The sequence below is a fragment of the Lithobates pipiens genome, unplaced genomic scaffold, assembly GCF_037356315.1.
Source record: "Lithobates pipiens isolate NorthernLeopardFrog02 unplaced genomic scaffold, aLitPip1_a1.2 Scaffold_23, whole genome shotgun sequence".
Classification (NCBI taxonomy): Eukaryota; Metazoa; Chordata; class Amphibia; order Anura; family Ranidae; genus Lithobates; species Lithobates pipiens.
The window spans coordinates 40,554,628-40,561,347 of record NW_027507785.1 but is presented as its reverse complement, the minus strand read 5'-3'; the positions used below and the strand labels follow the sequence as shown (position 1 = coordinate 40,561,347).

Below are 6,720 nucleotides of genomic sequence, written 5' to 3'. Positions count from 1 at the left end.
GGTTTTTATTTTTTGCTAAACAAAAAAAGACAGAAATTTTTGTGGAAAAAAAAAAGTTTCATAGTTTGTTATAAAATTTTGCAAACGGGTAATTTTTCTCCTTTATTGATATTCTCTGATGAGGCTGCACTGACAGGCACAGATAAGGCGACATCGATAGGCACAGATAAAGCGACACTGATAGGCACTGATAAGACAGCACTGATGGGTGGCACTGATAGACACTGGTAGGTGGCACTGATGGGCACTGATAGGTGACGCTGTGGGCACTAGGGGTGCAATGGATCAAAAAACTCACGGATCGGATCGTTCCTCAGATCAGAGTCACGGATCGGATCATTTTTCGGATCAGCAAGTAATAATTGAATTTGCAAAATCCTGTGAAAATTCCACCACCATATAGTCCCCACTGTAATATCCACAATCTCCCCATTGTAATATTGGCTGGGTACGGCTGAGCATGGCTGGGTATCGCCGAGTATTGCAGAGTATTGGCAGGGCATGGCAGGGTATTGCAGAGTATTGGCAGGGTATTGCAGAGTATTGGCAGGGCATGGCAGAGTATTGGCAGGGCATGGCAGGGTATTGCAGAGTATTGGCAGGGTATTGCAGAGTATTGGCAGGGTATGGCAGGGTATTGGCAGGGTATGGCAGGGTATTGGAGGGATGGCTGTGACTGCAATTGTCACAGAGCAGCGCTGTGGGCACTACAGATCCAGCCCACAGCGCTGTTGCCATCCGATCTCTCCTCTCCACTGTACACAGAGTGGAGAGAGGAACCGGCGTCATCATGATGCCGGTTTGTCATTTGACGGAGCGATCGCATTGTAAACGGCCGACGGGTGCACCAAGATGTCTGCCGCTCCGGAGCTAGGCCGAAGCCGCGGTCTGCCCTAAGGCCGAGGACACGGAACGCTCCACGGATTGCGGCGTGTGCCGATCTGAACAGGGTGACCCGTTTGGATCACGGATCGGTGACGATCTGTTGCACCCCTAGTGGGCACTGATAGGTGGTGCTGGTGTGCACATGTAGGTGGCACAAAAAAACAGAGAAGGGAAGGCACCAAGTGTAGTATTAAAATGATGACTGATGAATAGGATAAGATTAAAAACACTTACAAGATGATAGAAGATGCATGCTCTTCAAAAGTAAAGTGCAGTCCTGGCATTCCGCATGGCTCTGTGGGTCCCACCGCTGTTCCGGATAGCTGGAAAGGAATGAGCAGCTGGCTGGACTGGATCACAGTGTTTCTCCAGGAGCAAAGGAACCAAGAAGCGCCACAGTGACCAGCATGGACCATGGAACAGGAAGTGATGTCGCCGGCATCTGATTGGACCTAGGCAGGGCTGGAATCTCGTCAATCAGGGTTGCAGTGGTGAAAGGCTACGTGCTCAGAGCTGACTGCTCCTTCTATTGGCCAATAGAAGGAGCAGCCTGCGCTGATCAGCTACCAGTGCGAAGAGAAAAAATAGCAGATTACCGACTCTGTTTACATCACATGATCAGCTGTCATTGGCTAGGGGTCGGGATCGACCCCTTACACCGATCTGTGATCAGCCGAGTCTCAGACTCGCTGATCACAGAGCACGTTGTGTGCTCCCTGCAGGGGGCGCGCAGGCTGCTCGAGCATGGGAGGACATCTATGGACACACTCCCAGAAATTATGTCCGCGCTGTAGCCGTCTTTTGGCTATAGCCCAGATTGGAGGTGGTTAAAAGGCACACGAAAATCCAGTTTTTGAAATGTTTAGTTGCAGGGTTTTCCTTTCGTTGCATGTCATAGCCATTTCCTCTTTTGGGAGTGTCCAATTACTGTCTGTACTGGCCCAGCTCCTCCACCCCAAACCTTGTCTTCTTAAACCATCATCATCTGCTGGAGGAGGAGAAAGGGAGGATAAGACTCCTTTCACACTTAGGCCGCGTCAGCGCAAAAGAGCTGCTTGTTTTAGCGGTTTAGCGCTGTTTAATCTGCGCTTTTCGGCCACTAGTGGGGCAATTTTAATCCCAAAGAAGGAGTTAAAATCTCCTGAATCGCTGCCCATTTATCCAAATGGGCAGAGCGTTTTGGGAGTGCTAAATACAGCCCTCCCAAATTGCCCCAAAGATGTTGTTTGCAGGACATTTCCAGAACGTCCCACGTGTGAAAAGTCATACTTGAATGAATGGCAGACGGTTTTCAGGCACTTAGCAGAGGCTATTTTAGTTACATAGTTACATAGTAGGTGAGGTTGAAAAAAGACACAAGTCCATCAAGTCCAACCTATGTGTGTGATTATATGTCAGTATTACATTGTATATCCCTGTATGTTGTGGTCGTACAGGTGGTTATCTAATAATTTAAACTATCGATGCCCTTAAACTTACCGCTCTTACAGTAAAGAACCCTCTACGTAATTTAAGATTAAACCTATTTTCTCCTAATTTTAATGAGTGGCCACGAGTCTTGTTAAACTTCCTTCCACAAAAAAGTTTTATCCCTATTGTAGGGTCACCAGTATAGTATTTGTATATTAAAATCATATCCCCTCTCAGGTGTCTCTTCTCCAGAGAGAATAAGTTCAGTGCTCACAACTTCCCCCTTTTACCTTAAATGAGAGACCACATCGTTCTTATGGAGTATAATGGCCATAACAGCCTTTATTAAACAATCTGAAGTAAAAACTCCAATTAACCTTAAATATATATACAACATATATAAACCACAGAGAACATGTTTCAACCCCATTTTATTGGTCAGTGACGTAGCTATCTCCTCTTTCACCGAATATATCTCTCACCAGTACACTGCGGGACCTTTTACCAAACATCATAGGCCTCCAGCTGTACTGCTCGGAGACGACCCCCTTTCCCGCAGTGCAACCAAACCAGTATTCATCAACCTTTTGATGTAATACACCGGAGGGGCCATACTACCGATGAGCCCCCACCCCTTTTACCACATCCGTTACTGCTACCGTCACTGACCAACAAACAAACACTGCAACAGCCTGCACACCCGCAGGGCCGCCTGAATCCCTTCCTGAAGTCCCATGGCCCATAGGCCAATGCCCACATCCATGAGGTGAACCCCATCCTTCCTTAAGTAGAGACCCACGTTCGTCTTTAATTCCCTATGGCGAATAACCATATCCCCTTCCCGGGCCAAAAACCTCCCCACCACCTTGTTAACCTGTATCCTGGCTTTGTTAAGCCTGTCCACGGACTGCACCATGCGCCATGCTGTCCTCGCCACCATATCTGACCACAGCAGCAGTGTATTCGGGAACGCTGAACGCAAGTAGACCAGGTCCGACTTTATGTCCGCGATCAGATCCCTGACCGTCCTGACTCCCAAATCATTAACACCCGCGTGGATGACTAACACGTCCGGTCCGGTGGTCTGTCCAACCACGCATACCTTTCCACCTCCGGGACCACCCTGCCACACATCATTTCCGGCCTCCCCAACCAGCTTATGTATGCCTCTCTCCTGGAGATCCCCAACTGTCTCCCGTCTGGTCTCACATCCCCTCTCCTGACACCCCAACACACATACGAGTGCCCAAGAATCCAGACGAGGCGTGGAGGCCCTCCATCTGAAACGAAAAACAACAACGTGATTCCAGTCAGACCCAATTCCCATTACAGTCAACACAAGAAACCTTCTCATAGCATGAAGACACTTTTTTTTTTTTTAATTACTCCCAAATCAAATGAGGCCAAATATAGGTGCGGAATCGCTTAGATTCCCACCTACCCATCCGTCGCACGGCCGCTTCATCCAACCCGCACCTGGCGGCCTCCGTGGCTGCCCCAATGCGGAAGGAGTGTGAACCATATGTGGAACTATCCAAGCCTTTCCCCAAACATTTCCGTAGCACCGCCACAAATTGGAATTTGGACAAATGGGACCCATCTGCATGCAACAGGAAAGGCCCTCCCCCACCCTGTCTCACCCTGGAAAAGGCCTCCACTGCCTGTACTGGGCACACTGCACAGCCTGGCAACGTATACAATCACACTAACACCCCCTGCCCCTTCTGATCCATTTTGGACTGTCTCGTCGCGCCCCTCAGCTCGTGCAGAGCTGCTGGGGGAACTGTAGATGCAAATGGGCCTCCAACATTGTCTGGTGGAATCGGTGCCATGCCGGCCTGTGGCCCCGCCCACCGAACTGAACCCAGGGCATGCAGGCCCGCCTAGGCCCAGCCGAAGGCGAATACTGGCTCCGTTTAGCAGGGGGGTGGAGTGCTCCCCCTTGGGCTCCTTGTGACCATGGATGGACCCGCGACTGACCCCGGAGAGTACCTGGAAGGCGGCCTGGAAATCCTCCCGCGCGCCACCTCACTGACCTCCGCCGCGGGACCACCACCTTCCACCAACACGGCCATGACCTGCCTCTATAGCCAGTCGGGCCCTCTGGATACCGCTGCCTCCCGCAAACGAACAAGGAGATCCCGATGTCCGCCATCTTGCTCGTCCTGTCGTCCGAACGAGGAGCGGTGAAAAAACCTGCCTCCTCGCATGTATACTCTTCGGGATTGCCCGCGTTCAGTTCTGCCCACTTCTTGTATGGCTGCTCCTCTTACTCCAGCCCCACCCCCTTGCTCTGCCTACCCATGCCCCCTTATTCAAAGTGTGTCACTAGACACACTGTCAGGTCCGGCCCTCCGCTACGCTCCCCTGCATTATGCTCTCGCTCCGGTCCTCTCTTTCTTTGTACTCGCTCCATTTCCAGTACATCCTTCCTGAGGACTGGTGCCCAGAACTGGACAGCATATTCCCAGTGCTAAAGTGCCTGAAAACCATCCCAGTGTGAAAGGGGTCTTAAAGTGGACAACCAGTTGTACCTACAGGTAAGTCTATATTAAGGCTTACCTGTAGGTGCCGGAAATATCTCCTAAACCTCCACGGTTTAGGAGATATTTACAATAAAGCCATGTGCTGATCTCTACGGCGCATGCGCACTTTAGAAAAGGCACATTGTGACGTTTCTGATAAGGGTCATGCCGTGACTGGCGGCTCCTACATGCATACGCAGGAGTGACATCACGTTACTCTGGCCAGTCACAGAGCCGGAGTTCGCAGCCCCGGAAGGAAGAGGGGTGAAGATGGACGCTCCCTGCTAGTGGGGACAGCGGTGACATCGCAGGCTTCGGTTTCAGGTAAGTGACACATAATGGGCTACTATGCGATGCATAGTAGTCCATTATTCTTTACCTTTGCAAGGAAGTAAAGAGGAAGTAAAACCCATCAGGGTTTACTTCCTCTTTCAACTACTGTATAGAATGTCACTTGAGTGACACAGCTGGGGCTGCTGACATCACATCCAAGATGGCGGCACCCAGCAGCAGTATTAGGGCTTTTGGATGTCTACACAAGGGAGGCTTTTACAGGTAAATAACAAATAAAATACATTAGATGTACATACACTATATTACCAAAAGTATTGGGACGCCTGACTTTACCCGCACATGAACTTTATGGCACAGAGTCTTCATCCATAGGGTTCAATATTGAATTGGTCCACCCTTTGCAGCTATAACAGCTTCAACTCTTCTGGGAAGGCTGTTCACAAGGTTTAGGAGTGTGTCTATGGGAATGTTTGGCAATTCTTCCAGAAGCACATTTCTGAGGTCAGGCACTGATGTGGATGAGAAGGCCTGGCTCGCAGTTTCTGCTCTAATTCATCCCAAAGGTTTTCACCAGACAAAGTTTTATTTCCGATTTTCTGATCCTGTGTACGGGCTGAAGGTTAAAAAGGTGCTAAATAGAAATACAGTATTATATATATATATATATATATATATATATATATATATATATATATATATATATATATATATATAAAAACATCATTTACTTTGCATTTCCAAGGTTCTTGGAATTGACTTTCCCCTGGTTCACACTAAGAGCCGGTTCACACAGCGGGCGATGCGAGGCGACACGACTCGCCTCGCCTCGCTCTCGCAAGTTGCCCCCGTTCTGTACAATGGAACCGTTCTGAGAGGAGCGACTCGAGTCGCTCCGACTCAGAAAAAAGGTTCCTGTACTACTTTTGGGCGACCTCGGGGCGACTTGCATTGACTTCTATACAGAAGTCATCTGCAAGTTGCGGCTGAGGTCGCGGCAGGTCGCGGCGAGGCAAGTCGGAGTCGCCTCGCCTGCAGTGTGAACCGGCCCTTATGCGATGTGGGAAACGCACAAGATTCACTGCGTTCCCCCCCCCCCCCCCCCATTGCACTCCAAAACAATCTCACGGTGTCACATATGTTATATATCATTTTTATTTATTTTTTGCCCCAACAAAACCTGTTCTTTAAAATGTTAATAATTGCCTAGTGTGCAAAAAAATAAAAATGGTGCAACCGTGTCATGATAAAAAAAAAAAAAACAGGAACTCTTACAATGGCAGTTTTTTTTTTCGAAACATTTAAAGGCAGAAGCCACTTGCAGAAATCAGGGACAGCTGGCAGTAATGACAGCCTCCAGCACATTGAGAAATGATCTCCAGAGGTCTGTTTCATGTACAATCCCCCCAGGAGAGGGACTGAAGCCCCCTTTGCCTTTGTCTGTATAGGACGCCTCCTCCTCCTGCAGGGAGCTGACACACAGCTGAGCTTCAACAACAACAATTTCCATTGACAAGGAGGAAACAGACAACATTTTATTTGGTTTTCTGCCAGCATATCTGCCCCCATTCCTGCCCCCATTCTCTGCTGAATACAAATAAAGGAGAAG

At 49.1% G+C, this 6,720-nt stretch overlaps 1 protein-coding gene across 1 annotated transcript in view; it reads left to right on the top strand.

Moving 5' to 3' along the window:
• The first annotated feature begins 6,465 nt into the window (after positions 1–6,465).
• The window catches only part of LOC143927396 (kelch-like protein 35), a 27,261-nt gene continuing 27,006 nt past the window's right edge, over positions 6,466–6,720 (top strand). Inside the window, exon 1 of the mRNA XM_077451448.1 lies at positions 6,466–6,720. This exon is cut by the window's right edge and continues 75 nt beyond it. The gene's annotated coding sequence lies outside the window, so the exon portion shown is untranslated.